The following is a 14,847-nucleotide window of genomic DNA, read 5'->3' as shown; positions in this document are numbered from 1 at the left end:
TCGGCGTCTCTTAGTGAGGTCAGCGCCTCTTAGTGAGGTCAGCGCCTCTTAGTGAGGTCAGCGCCTCTTAGTGAGGTCAGCGCCTCTTAGTGAGGTCGGCGTCTCTTAGTGAGGTCGGCGCCTATTAGTGAGGTCAGCGTCTCTTAGTGAGGTCCTCGCCTCTTAGTGAGGTCAGCGCCTCGGTCAGCGCCTCTTAGCGAGGTCAGCGGCTCTTAGTGAGGTCAGCGCCTCTTAGTGAGGTCAGCTCCTCTTAGGGAGGTCAGTGCCTCTTAGGGAGGTCAGTGCCTCTTAGTGAGGTCCTCGCCTCTTAGTGAGGTCAGCGCCTCGGTCAGCGCCTCTTAGCGAGGTCAGCGGCTCTTAGTGAGGTCAGCGCCTCTTAGTGAGGTCAGCTCCTCTTAGGGAGGTCAGTGCCTCTTAGGGAGGTCAGTGCCTCTTAGTGAGGTCAGCGCCTCTTAGTGAGGTCAGCGCCTCTTAGTGAGGTCGGCGTCTCTTAGTGAGGTCAGCGCCTCTTAGTGAGGTCAGCTCCACTTAGTGAGGTCAACGCCTTAGTGAGGTCAGCTCCTCTTAGGGAGGTCAGTGCCTCTTAGTGAGGTCAGCGCCTCTTAGGGAGGTCGGCGCCTCTTAGTGAGGTCGGCGCCTCTTAGTGAGGTCAGCGCCTCTTAGTGAGGTCAGCGCCTCTTAGTGAAGTCAGCGCCTCTTAGTGAGGTCAGCGTCTCTTTGTGAGGTCAGCGCCTCTTAGTGAGGTCGGCGCCTCTTTGTGAGGTCAGCGTCTCTTAGTGAGGTCAGTGCCTCTTAGTGAGGTCAGCGCCTCTTAGTGAGGTCAGCGCCTCTTTGTGAGGTCAGCGCCTCTTTGTGAGGTCACTCTTAGGTCAGCGCCTCTTTGTGAGGTCACTCTTAGGTCAGCGCCTCTTAGTGAGGTCAGCGCCTCTTAGTGAGGTCAGCGCCTCTTTGTGAGGTCAGCGTCTCTTTGTGAGGTCAGCGCCTCTTAGTGAGGTCAGCGCCTCTTAGTGAGGTCAGCGCCTCTTAGTGAGGTCAGCGCCTCTTAGTGAGGTCACTCTTAGGTCAGCGCCTCTTAGTGAGGTCAGCGTCTCTTAGTGAGGTCAGCGCCTCTTAGTGAGGTCAGCGCCTCTTAGTGAGGTCAGTGCCTCTTAGTGAGGTCAGCGCATCTTAGTGAGGTCAGCGCCTCTTTGTGAGGTCAGCGCCTCTTTGTGAGGTCACTCTTAGGTCAGCGCCTCTTTGTGAGGTCACTCTTAGGTCAGCGCCTCTTAGTGAGGTCAGCGCCTCTTAGTGAGGTCAGCGCCTCTTAGTGAGGTCGGCGCCTCTTAGTGAGGTCAGCGCCTCTTTGTGAGGTCACTCTTAGGTGAGCGCCTCTTAGTGAGGTCAGCGCCTCTTTGTGAGGTCACTCTTAGGTGAGCGCCTCTTAGTGAGGTCAGCGCCTCTTAGTGAGGTCAGCGCCTCTTAGTGAGGTCGGCGCCTCTTAGTGAGGTCAGCGCCTCTTTGTGAGGTCACTCTTAGGTGAGCGCCTCTTAGTGAGGTCAGCGCCTCTTAGTGAGGTCGGCGCCTCTTAGTGAGGTCAGCGCCTCTTTGTGAGGTCACTCTTAGGTCAGCGCCTCTTTGTGAGGTCACTCTTAGGTCAGCGCCTCTTAGTGAGGTCAGCGCCTCTTAGTGAGGTCAGCGCCTCTTAGTGAGGTCGGCGCCTCTTAGTGAGGTCAGCGCCTCTTTGTGAGGTCACTCTTAGGTGAGCGCCTCTTAGTGAGGTCAGCGCCTCTTTGTGAGGTCACTCTTAGGTGAGCGCCTCTTAGTGAGGTCAGCGCCTCTTAGTGAGGTCAGCGCCTCTTTGTGAGGTCAGCGCCTCTTTGTGAGGTCACTCTTAGGTCAGCGCCTCTTTGTGAGGTCACTCTTAGGTCAGCGCCTCTTAGTGAGGTCAGCGCCTCTTAGTGAGGTCAGCGCTTCTTAGTGAGGTTGGCGCCTCTTAGTGAGGTCAGTGCCTCTTTGTGAGGTCACTCTTAGGTGAGCGCCTCTTAGTGAGGTCAGCGCCTCTTAGTGAGGTCAGCGCCTCTTAGTGAGGTCAGCGCCTCTTAGTGAGGTCAGCGCCTCTTAGTGAGGTCAGTGCCTCTTAGTGAGGTCAGCGCCTCTTAGTGAGGTCAGCGCCTCTTTGTGAGGTCAGCGCCTCTTTGTGAGGTCACTCTTAGGTCAGCGCCTCTTTGTGAGGTCACTCTTAGGTCAGCGCCTCTTAGTGAGGTCAGCGCCTCTTAGTGAGGTCAGCGCCTCTTAGTGAGGTCGGCGCCTCTTAGTGAGGTCAGCGCCTCTTTGTGAGGTCACTCTTAGGTGAGCGCCTCTTAGTGAGGTCAGCGCCTCTTAGTGAGGTCAGCTCCTCTTCCTGCTGCCGAGCCGCGACACCTGAAATGTTACGTTGTCATTTACACCATTTTAGTAGGTAACTTGCCGTGAATTCATCAGGTCTTGGTCACGGCTGTCTCGCCCCAGCTCTGGACACTTTATAAAAAGTTTTCTAGGTTGCAAACTTTTTACACAACATGAAGTTGCGCAAAAATAATCTTGACGTTTCCAGGTGTTTTTACCCCAGAATTATTACAAACGCCACTTGCTGAATTGGACCCTTTCTGTTTATTTCCTGATTATTCTACTGCAGAAAGAGAAACAAAGTAAATGAAAAGAATTGGGAGACAAAGATTGAGTGAATGGAAGGTGCCGGATCCGCGATTCCGAGCCGCGCTAAGTGCGGCACATAATGACGGGAACATGACTCCGCATCTAGATGTGAAGCATGAGTAAGGTCTCGTCGCTGCGTTTCATTGAGCTCCAATGAGAAATTCTGTGTTTTATTGTTTCAGGAAATTAGTCCTTGTGCCGCGCCGCTCGCAATGTTCTAATCCATCAGTAAAGGTTACGGTGGCGCAGAACTGCCGGGGAGTTAATGGCTTAATGACTACAATTGGAGCTGTCACACTTAGTGGCACCGCGCTGGCGCTCAGCGGAAGCGAGTGAGGCTTCATGTGGGGGGCTTCTACAATCATTATGTAGCAATATTTCCGACATCGGGGTCTTTGGTGCAATGTGGTCCAGTCGTGTCCTGCAATCCGACCGTTGTGCCGTCCTGCAGACGCTGCACACGATAGTTGACACAATTTTATGTGTATGGCGGATACCGACAAACCTTGTGAGATTGGAGATGATCAGATGAGGATTATTCCGGGCAGTGATGGCTATGCCGTCTGCTCCGTGTCCTTGGCATTGACCTTGGCAGCGTCGGGCAACCTCCTGGTAATCCGGCACTGAACGTCTGATGGCAGATGAGTGGTTTCCGGATTACTGGGACTTTACTGTAAGTCATCTTGTAGCCGTCGATCCATCCATCTTGCGTCTGTCTTGGCGGTTAATGTACGGAGTGCAGAGATGGAGAAGGTTCCCATAAATCAGTGAAGTCGTCTTTTCCACTGATTGCTTTTTAGAGAAAACTGGAGACAGTAAATTCTTCGATTTGCTCGTTGCATCATTACAATTAAGCGATCGGAAACGAGCTCATTTACATTTTATGTCTCCTCTCAATCATTTCGGAGGTCCGTGTGCCAGATCCCCCCCCCCCCATTAGTCACATCGCTCCCATACCATTGGCCTGGATGGGGCGGCCGCTGGATGCTGATTATCTGTGGGTTCGTCTCCGTCTTATCCTAAAAAGTGATGAAGATGGGAAACCATTTATTTTATTTTTTTTAATTTTGTGATTCATGAAGACGAAAAAAAGAAAAGTTCATCAACCAAACATGCAAAAACTAAGGAGATAATCACAAGATGGCGCCAATAAAGGGATAAACTGTGATCCTGTAGATAAAACCTATCCGGGATGTGATATTTGAGTGCTGAATGTAAAATTCCTTCAATCCAGCTCCTGATTATCCAGAAAGGACACTTCTTTTGCAAGTTAAAGTAACCCTGTGGGCACGGCCACTGTGTATGGTGGACCCTACATGACCTATATGTGGCCTCGTTACTGGGCAATGACGAGGTCTGCGATTCATCAGGAAGTTTGGGGCAGAATTCTGTCATAAAACAAAGTATTTGTACAACTCCAAAAGTTGTGCAGTTGGGACTACCTATGTTATTTTTTGTTTTGTTTTTTTCCGCTGAGGCAACTTTTAGAAAAGTTGAAGAGCTAGGATGGGGGTTGGCCAAGGGCGCCCTACAAATTTACTTTGTTTCATAAATTCTGACAGAACAGTACGAGGCCCCTGATTGGCATGAATTTTTGATGATGGCACGTGGAAGATGTGCCTATTTCATTAAAGACATGCACAATCCATAGTGAAGGGAGAACCAGTGTTAAGGACTGACCTGGGTTGGAGATGTGGTATTGCAACAGCTAGAGGAGGCAGCACCGGCAGGTAGCATAGTCAGGAATAGCCAGAGGTCGGTACACGGGAGCAGCAGTATATTTGAAGGGTCAGTAGGTAGTGTAGTCAGGAATAGCCAGAGGTCGTTACACGGGAGCAGCAGTATATTTGAAGGGTCAGTAGGTAGTGTAGTCAGGAATAGCCAGAGGTCGGTACACGGGAGCAGCAGTATATTTGAAGGGTCAGTAGGTAGCGTAGTCAGGAATAGCCAGGGGTCAGTACACGGGAGCAGCAGTATAGTTGAAGGATCAGCAGGTAGTGTAGTCAGGAATAGCCAGAGGTCAGTACACGGGAGCAGCAGTATAGTGAAAGGATCAGTAGGTAGTGTAGTCAGGAATAGCCAGCGGTCAGTACATGAGAGTAGGAGTATAGTTGAAGGATCTGCAGGTAGCATAGTCCGGAATAGCCAGGGGTCAGTACACGGGAGCAGCAGTATAGTTGAAGGATCAGCAGGTAGTGTAGTCAGGAATAGCCAGCGGTCAGTACATGAGAGTAGGAGTATAGTTGAAGGATCTGCAGGTAGCATAGTCAGGAATAGCCAGGGGTCAGTACACGGGAGCAGCAGTATAGTTGAAGGATCAGTAGGTAGCGTAGTCAGGAATAGCCAGGGGTAAGTACACGGGAGCAGCAGTATAGTTGAAGGATCAGCAGGTAGTGTAGTCAGGAACAGCCAGGGGTAAGTACACGGGAGCAGCAGTATAGTTGAAGGATCAGCAGGTAGTGTAGTCAGGAACAGCCAGAGGTCAGTACACGGGAGCAGCAGTATAGTTGAAGGATCAGCAGGTAGTGTAGACAGGAATAGCCATAGGTCAGTACATGGGAGCAGCAGTATAGTTGAATGATCAGTAGGTAGTGTAGTCAGGAACAGCCAGGGGTCAGTACATGAGAGCAGCAGTATAGTTGAAGGATCAGCAGGTAGTGTAGTCAGGAATAGCCATAGGTCAGTACATGGGAGCAACAGTATAGTTGAAGGATCAGTAGGTAGTGTAGTCAGGAACAGCCAGGGGTCAGTACATGAGAGCAGCAGTATAGTTGAAGGATCAGTAGGTAGCGTAGTCAGGAATAGCCAGGGGTCAGTACACGGGAGCAGCAGTATAGTTGAAGGATCAGCAGGTAGTGTAGTCAGGAATAGCCAGGGGTTCAGTACACGGGAGCAGCAGTATAGTTGAAGGATCTGCAGGTAGTATAGTCAGGAATAGCCAGGAGTCAGTACACGGGAGCAGCAGTATAGTTGAAGGATCTGCAGGTAGTGTAGTCAGGAATAGCCAGAGGTCAGTACATGGGAGCAGCAGTATAGTTGAAGGATCAGTAGGTAGTGTAGTCAGGAATAGCCAGAAGTCAGTACACGGGAGCAGCAGTATAGTTGAAGGATCTGCAGGTAGTGTAGTCAGGAACAGCAAGATGTTAGTACATGGGAGCAGCAGTATAGTTGAAGGATCAGCAGGTAGTGTAGTCAGGAATAGCCAGGGGTCAGTACATGGGAGCAGCAGAATAGTTGAAGGATCAGTAGGTAGTGTAGTCAGGAATAGCCAGGGGTCAGTACATGGGAGCAGCAGTATAGTTGAAGGATCAGCAGGTAGTGTAGTCAGGAACAGCAAGATGTTAGTACATGGGAGCAGCAGTATAGTTGAAGGATCAGCAGGTAGTGTAGTCAGGAATAGCCAGGGAGTCAGTACATGGGAGCTGCAGTATAGTTGAAGGATCAGCAGGTAGTGTAGTCAGGAATAGTCAGAAGTCAGTACATGGCAGCAGCAGTATAGTTGAGAGGATCAGTAGGTAGCGTAGTAAGGAATAGCCAGGAGTCGGTACACGGGAGCAGCAGTATAATTGAAGGGTCAGTAGGTAGTGTAGTCAGGAATAGCTAGAGGTCAGTACATGGGAGCAGCAGTGTATTTGAAAACTCAGCAGGTAGCATAGTCAGGAATAGCCAGGAGTCAGTGCACGGGAGCAGTAGTATAGTTGAAGGATCAGCAGGTAGTGTAGTGAGGAATAGCCAGGAAGTCAGTACATGGGAGCTGCAGTATAGTTGAAGGATCAGCAGGTAGTGTAGTCAGGAATAGTCAGAAGTCAGTACATGGCAGCAGCAGTATAGTTGAGAGGATCAGTAGGTTGTGTAGTCAGGAATAGCTAGAGGTCAGTACATGGGAGCAGCAGTATATTTGAAGGCTCAGTAGGTAGCATAGTCAGGAATAGCCAGGAGTCAGTACAGGGGAGCAGTAGAATAGTTGAAGGATCTGCAGGTAGTGTAGTCAGGAATAGCCAGGGGTCAGTACACGGGAGCAGCAGTATAGTTGAAGGGGTCCGTTAATACATATAACCTGCGTGCAATACTTAAGGGGATTTATCACACTTGTGAGACCCTAATAGAATGAGATAAGGTGTGGGGGTCCTTATTGGATGCCCATAAGAGCGCGGCTCCTGTAATTTATGCTGCTCTGTGTTTATTTTGTGCATGATGACAGATACACAATGTTACATCGGTCGCAGAGAATTTACGGAGATGTAACTCTCCTACAAAAATATTTTGCTTTGCAAATTTTAATTACCCAATTGCTGTGTCAGCATCAAAACGAAGCAATGGCTTCAAACCATTGAAATCTTTGCATTGTCGCTGTTTTCATGTTCCTGGCGCTCATGTTCTCCGCCCGGCACTTGCAGAATTTGCCTTATTTGAGCAGGCGAGCAGCATCTGAAATCTGTGCCAGCGGGCGGTTCATGGATCATCACCAGGAGGACGCAAGCTCAGAACGGAAGCGTAACGCCGTGAAGACGCGCACCTGCTCGCCGCTTCCCCCAGATCAGTGGCTGCACATCCGCACCCGATCTCCCAGTGCCAAACAGAATTTCCCAGCACCGACTAATTGTCAGAGACGCTGCGAGACCCACAGTGAAATGTAGCAGGAAAGTCGTGTCTGTGACTCGGAGAGAAAGTTATTCGTCTTCTGCTTCACCAAACTCCAAATCTACATAATCCAAATTACTCCATACACTTCACTCCGATCATCTGGTCTGCAGCGCTGGCGCCTTAAAGGGGAACGGACATAATTAGCTGAGAACAGTAACATAATACACAACTTCTGTCCTGTCTATGTAGCGGAAGGGGAAGACACAAGATGCAGAAAATAGAAATACTAAAGTACATAGGGGCAGTATTATAGTAGTTATATTCCTGTACATAGAGCAGTATTATAGTAGTTATATTCCGGTACATAGAGCAGTATTATAGTAGTTATATCCTTGTACATAGGGGCAGTATTATAGTAGTTATATTCTTGTATATAGGGGCAGTATTATAGTAGTTATATTCCTGTACATAGAGCAGTATTATAGTAGTTATATTCTTGTACATAGGAGCAGTATTATAGTAGTTGTATTCCTGTACATAGGAGCAGTATTATAGTAGTTATATTCTTGTACATAGGAGCAGTATTATAGTAGTTATATTCTTGTACATAGGAGGCAGTATTATAGTAGTTATATTCTTGTACATAGGAGGCAGTATTATAGTAGTTATATTCTTGTACATAGGGGCAGTATTATAGTAGTTATATTCTTGTACATAGGGGCAGTATTATAGTAGTTATATTCTTGTACATAGGGGCAGTATTTTAGTAGTTATATTCCTGTACATAGGAGCAGTATTATAGTAGTTATATTCTTGTACATAGGAGCAGTATTATAGTAGTTATATTCTTGTACATAGGGGCAGTATTTTTGTAGTTATATTCTTGTACATAGGGGCAGTATTATAGTAGTTATATTCTTGTACATAGGAGCAGTATTATAGTAGTTATATTCTTGTACATAGGAGCAGTATTATAGTAGTTATATTCTTGTACATTCTGGCAGTATTATAGTAGTTATATCCTTGTACATAGGGGCAGTATTATAGAAGTTATATTCTTGTATATAGGGGCAGTATTATAGTAGTTATATTCTTGTACATAGGGGCAGTATTTTAGTAGTTATATTCTTGTACATAGGGGCAGTATTATAGTAGTTATATTCTTGTACATAGGAGCAGTATTATAGTAGTTATATTCTTGTACATAAGAGCAGTATTATAGTAGTTATATTCTCGTACATAGGAGCAGTATTATAGTAGTTATATTCTTGTACATAGGGGCAGTATTATAGTAGTTATATTTTTGTGGATAGGAGCAGTATTATAGTAGTTATATTCTTGTACATAGGAGCAGTATTATAGTAGTTATATTCTTGTACATAGGAGCAGTATTATAGTAGTTATATTCTTGTACATAGGGGCAGTATTATAGTAGTTATATTCTTGTACATAGGAGCAGTATTATAGTAGTTATATTCTTGTACATAGGAGCAGTATTATAGTAGTTCTATTCTTGTACATAGGGGCAGTATTATAGTAGTTATATTCTTGTACATAGATGCAGTATTATAGTAGTTATATTCCTGTACATAGGGGCAGTATTATAGTAGTTCTATTCTTGTACATAGGGGCAGTATTATAGTAGTTATATTCTTGTACATAGATGCAGTATTATAGTAGTTATATTCTTGTACATAGATGCAGTATTATAGTAGTTATATTCTTGTACATAGGAGCAGTATTATAGTAGTTATATTCTTGTACATAGGAGCAGTATTATAGTAGTTATATTCTTGTACATAGGAGCAGTATTATAGTAGTTATATTCTCGTACATAGGGGCAGTATTATAGTAGTTATATTCTTGTACATAGGGGTAGTATTATAGTAGTTATATTCTTGTACATAGGAGCAGTATAGTTATATTCTTGTACATAGGAGCAGTATTATAGTAGTTATATTCTCGTACATAGGAGCAGTATTATAGTAGTTATATTCTTGAACATAGGAGCAGTATTATAGTAGTTATATTCCTGTACATAGGAGCAGTATTATAGTAGTCATATTCTTGTACATAGGGGCAGTATTATAGTAGTTATATACTTGTACATAGGGGCAGTATTATAGTAGTTATATTCTTGTACATAGGAGCAGTATTATAGTAGTTATATTCTTGTACATAGAGGCAGTATTATAGTAGTTATATTCTTGTACATAGGATCAGTATTATAGTAGTTATATTCTTGTACATAGGAGCAGTATTATAGTAGTCATATTCTTGTACATAGGGGCAGTATTATAGTAGTTATATTCTTGTACATAGGAGCAGTATTATAGTAGTTATATTCTTGTACATAGGGGCAGTATTATAGTAGTTATATTCTTGTACATAGGAGCAGTATTATAGTAGTTATATTCTTGTACATAGGAGCAGTATTATAGTAGTTATATTCTTCTACATAGGGGCAGTATTATAGTAGTTATATTCTTGTACATAGGAGCAGTATTATAGTAGTTATATTCTTGTACATAGGAGCAGTATTATAGTAGTTCTATTCTTGTACATAGGGGCAGTATTATAGTAGTTATATTCTTGTACATAGATGCAGTATTATAGTAGTTATATTCCTGTACATAGGGGCAGTATTATAGTAGTTCTATTCTTGTACATAGGGGCAGTATTATAGTAGTTATATTCTTGTACATAGGAGCAGTATTATAGTATATTCTTGTATATAGGAGCAGTATTATAGTAGTTATATTCTTGTACATAGGAGCAGTATTATAGTAGTTATATTCTTGTACATAGGAGCAGTATTATAGTAGTTATATTTTTGTACATAGGGGCAGTATTATAGTAGTTATATTCTTGTACATAGGGGCAGTATTATAGTAGTTATATACTTGTACATAGGGGCAGTATTATAGTAGTTATATTCTTGTACATAGGAGCAGTATTATAGTAGTTATATTCTTGTACATAGGAGCAGTATTATAGTAGTTATATTCTTGTATATAGGAGCAGTATTATAGTAGTTATATACTTGTATATAGGAGCAGTATTATAGTAGTTATATACTTGTACATAGGGGCAGTATTATAGTAGTTATATTCTTGTACATAGGAGCAGTATTATAGTAGTTATATTCTTGTACATAGGATCAGTATTATAGTAGTTATATTCTTGTATATAGGAGCAGTATTATAGTAGTTATATTCTTGTACATAGGAGCAGTATTGTAGTAGTTATATACTTGTACATAGGGGCAGTATTATAGTAGTTATATACTTGTACATAGGGGCAGTATTATAGTAGTTATATTCTTGTACATAGGAGCAGTATTATAGTAGTTATATTCCTGTACATAGGAGCAGTATTATAGTAGTTATATTCTTGTACATAGGAGCAGTATTATAGTAGTTATATTCTTGTACATAGGGGCAGTATTATAGTAGTTATATTCTTGTACATAGGGGCAGTATTATAGTAGTTATATTCTTGTACATAGGAGCAGTATTATAGTAGTTATATACTTGTACATAGGGGCAGTATTATAGTAGTTATATTCTTGTACATAGGAGCAGTATTATAGTAGTTATATTCTTGTACATAGGATCAGTATTATAGTAGTTATATTCTTGTACATAGGAGCAGTATTATAGGAGTTATATTTTTGTGGATAGGGGCAGGAGCAGTATTATAATCACATTCTTGTAGGCTCCTTATAAAACGTGTATTTCTCATCCATGACAAGAACATGGTGTAAGAACTCCTTGTAATCTGAGGCCATTTCTCCGCTTTCATCCTTCCCCTCCTCGTGGTGTTTGGTACATAACTCATCATTTAGCGGATTACAGCTCCTTTTCGAGTTTTTTCACTGACTGGGACGTGACACTTTTCCAGGCTTTTAAGTATCATACAGTATTAAATAAGCGCAGTCACAGACCTGCCATGTACCATGGTATTTAACACAGCGCTCGCTCTCGGCTTCCTTCAGACACTTTGCTTTTTGTTGAATGCGGAGCTTCCATGCATGATTTAGTAATTGCTTTCTTGCTTTCCCATGTGAAATATCAAACAGCGCCCGGTTTTTCTTCTGCTAACTCAAATGCAGAATCTGCGAGTCACCGTAACTCTCCTGACAACTTGTTTCCAGCTCAGAGGATTCTGAAAGGCAAAGGACAGAAATAAACAGGAGAAAAGCAAATAAATAAAATCTGGCACCAATGTTCTCAGGATATACCTGAAATGAATGGCATAAATGTAACAGTCCTATTTGTGCTGCTTATTCTGTGTATCTTTCATCTAAATATATTTTGATATATCTGCCCAATTAACCCCTTAAGCACTTGTCGATTTTTCATTTTTGCACTTTAATAATTCCTGTCCCCATTGTAAGAAATATCACTTTTTCATTTTTCCAAAGACATTGCTGTAGGAGGGCTTTTGCTTTTTGTGGCATAAGTAGTAGTTTTGTAATACACCATTCATGTACAGTACAGACCAAAAGTTTGGACACACCTCATTTAAAGATTTTTCCGTATTTTCATGACTATGAAAATTGTACATTCACACTGAAGGCATCAAAACTATGAATTAACACATGTAGAATTATATACGGTACTTAACAAAAAAGTGTGAAACAACTGAAAATATGTCATATTCTAGGTTCTTCAAAGTAGCCACCTTTTGCTTTGATGACTGATTTGCACACTCTTGGCATTCTCTTGATGAGCTTCAAGAGGTAGTCACCGGGAATGGTCTTCACTTCACAGGTGTGCCCTGTCAGGTTTAATAAGTGGGATTTCTTGCCTTATCAATGGGGTTGGGACCATCAGTTGTGTTGTGCAGAAGTCTGGTGGATACACAGTTGATAGTCCTACTGAATAGACTGTTAGAATTTGTATTATGACAAGAAAAAAGCAGCAAGTAAAGAAAAACGAGTGGCCATCATTACTTTAAGAAATGAAGGTCAGTCAGTCCAAAAAATTGCGAAAACTTTGAAAGTGTCCCCAAAAACCATTAAGCGCTACAAAGAAACTGGCTCACATGAGGACCACCCCAGGAAAGGAAGACCAAGAGTCACCTCTGCTTCTGAGGATAAGTTTATCCGAGTCACCAGCCTCAGAAATCACAGGTTAACAGCAGCTCAGATCAGAGACCAGGTCAATGCCACACAGAGTTCTAGCAGCAGACACATCTCTACAACTGTTAAGAGGAGACTTTGTGCAGCAGGCCTTCATGGTAAAATAGCTGCTAGGAAACCACTGCTAAGGACAGGCAACAAGCAGAAGAGACTTGTTTGGGCTAAAGAACACAAGGAATGGACATTAGACCAGTGGAAACCTGTGCTTTGGTCTGATGAGTCCAAATTTGAGATCTTTGGTTCCAACCACCGTGTCTTTGTGCGACGCAGAAAAGGTGAACGGATGGACTCTACATGCCTGGTTCCCACCGTGAAGCATGGAGGAGGAGGTGTGATGGTGTGGGGGGGCTTTGCTGGTGACACTGTTGGGGATTTATTCAAAATTGAAGGCATACTGAACCAGCATGGCTACCACAGCATCTTGCAGCGGCATGCTATTCCATCCGGTTTGCGTTTAGTTGGACCATCATTTAGTTTTCAACAGGACAATGACCCCAAACACACCTCCAGACTGTGTAAGGGCTATTTGACCAAGAAGGAGAGTGATGGGGTGCTACGCCAGATGACCTGGCCTCCACAGTCACCAGACCTGAACCCAATCGAGATGGTTTGGGGTGAGCTGGACCGCAGAGTGAAGGCAAAAGGGCCAACAAGTGCTGAGCATCTCTGGGAACTCCATCAAGATTGTTGGAAAACCATTCCCGGTGACTACCTCTTGAAGCTCATCAAGAGAATGCCAAGAGTGTGCAAAGCAGCCATCAAAGCAAAAGGTGGCTACTTTGAAGAACCTAGAATATAAGACATATTTTCATTTGTTTCACACTTTGTTAAGTACCGTATATACTCGAGTATAAGCTGACCCGAGTATAAGCCGACCCCCCTAATTTTGCCACAAAAAAATGGGAAAACTTATTGACTCGAGTATAAGCCTAGGGTGGAAATGCAGCAGCTACCGGTGAATTTCAAAAATAAAAATAGATCATTATTGCCCCATAGCTGCCATATAGTGCACTGCACCGTTCATTATTGCCCCATAGCTGTGACCCATATAGTTCTCTTCACCGTTCATTATTTCCCCATAGCTGTGCCATATAGTGCTCTGCACCGTTCATTATTGCCCCATAGCTGTGCCATATAGTGCTCTGCACCGTTCATATTGCCCCATAGATGCTCGGTATGAATCTGTGCCACCGCTGCTGCAATAAAAAAAAAAAAAAGCCATACTCACCTCTCTTGATTGCAGCTCCCAGCGTCCGGTCCCGGCGTCTCTCCGCTCTGACTGATCAAGCAGAGGGCGCCGCGCACACTATATGCGTCATCGCGCCCTCTGACCTGAACAGTCAGAGCGCAGACGCCGGGAAGATGGAGCGGCGCCGGGAAGATGGAGCGGCGCCCGGTGGCTGGAACGTGGACAGGTGAATATGCTATACTTACCTAGTCCCAGCGGTCCTGGCGCTCCCCGCCTGTCTTCTGTGCTGCAGCCTCTTCCTCTATCAGCGGTCACCGGCACCGCTGATTAGAGAAATGAATAGGCGGCTCCACCCCTATGGAAGGTGGAGCCGCCTATTCATTTCTCTAATGAGCGGTGCCGGTGACCGCTGATAGAGGGGAAGAAGCTGCAGCACTGAAGACCGTGGGACGGCAGGGGGAGCGCCAGGACCGCTGGGACTAGGTGAGTATGCCTCAGCGCCCTCTCCCCCTCACCCGCCGACCCCACCGCTACCGTGACTCGAGTATAAGCCGAGAGGGGCACTTTCAGCCAAAAAATTTGGGCTGAAAATCTCGGCTTATACTCGAGTATATACGGTATATAATTCCACATGTGTTAATTCATAGTTTTGATGCCTTCAGTGTGAATTTACAATTTTCATAGTCATGAAAATACAGAAAAATCTTTAAATGAGAAGGTGTGTCCAAACCTTTGGTCTGTACCGTGTGTGTATGTGTGTGTGTGTATATATATATATATATATATATATATATATGTGTGTGTGTGTATATAATCACAAAAACCCACAGTTCCAAAATAGTTTTTGGGCTTTTATGTAAAATGCTTTTGTGTTGTAGAAATGACCTAACAGTAGGATTCTTTAGGCCTGCACGCGTATGACAATACCAAACTTGCATAAGTTTAAATAGAATAAAAAGTCAGAATTTTGGTAAAAAAAAATAAATTTGGTTTTGTGTCTCCACTTTCCTAGACCAGCATTTTTTTTTTGTTTGCAACCTTGAAAAAAGTGAAAAATATTGGTCAAATATTAAAAACTAGATTGTGGCCCGATTCTAACGCATCAGGTATTCTAGAATATGCATGTCCCCGTAGTATATGGACAATGATGATTCCAGAATTCGCGGCACACTGTGCCCGTCGCTGATTGGTCGAGGCAACCTTTATGACATCATCGTCGCCATGGCAACCATTATGACATCTACGTCGATACTGT

At 43.9% G+C, this 14,847-nt stretch overlaps 1 protein-coding gene and 1 long non-coding RNA gene across 5 annotated transcripts in view; one reads left to right on the top strand and one right to left on the bottom strand.

Annotated features, from left to right (window-relative positions):
- The window catches only part of DACH2 (dachshund family transcription factor 2), a 446,534-nt gene that overhangs the window by 252,994 nt on the left and 178,693 nt on the right, over window positions 1–14,847 (top strand). The window lies entirely within an intron of this gene.
- LOC138661428 (uncharacterized) overlaps window positions 2,621–14,847 on the bottom strand; it is a 239,302-nt gene continuing 227,075 nt past the window's right edge. Inside the window, exons 3-5 of one of the 2 annotated variants that reach the window (XR_011317930.1) lie at window positions 11,204–11,424; window positions 6,959–7,436; window positions 2,621–3,692 (exon numbers count right to left, since the gene is read on the bottom strand). This is a non-coding gene — a long non-coding RNA (uncharacterized lncRNA). Of the gene's footprint in view, window positions 3,693–3,736; window positions 7,437–11,203; window positions 11,425–14,847 lie in introns of those variants that run through there. The other variant, XR_011317929.1, reaches the window with a different exon arrangement.

The sequence above is a fragment of the Ranitomeya imitator genome, chromosome 2 (assembly GCF_032444005.1).
Source record: "Ranitomeya imitator isolate aRanImi1 chromosome 2, aRanImi1.pri, whole genome shotgun sequence".
Classification (NCBI taxonomy): Eukaryota; Metazoa; Chordata; class Amphibia; order Anura; family Dendrobatidae; genus Ranitomeya; species Ranitomeya imitator.
This window is presented reverse-complemented; position numbering and strand designations above follow the sequence as displayed.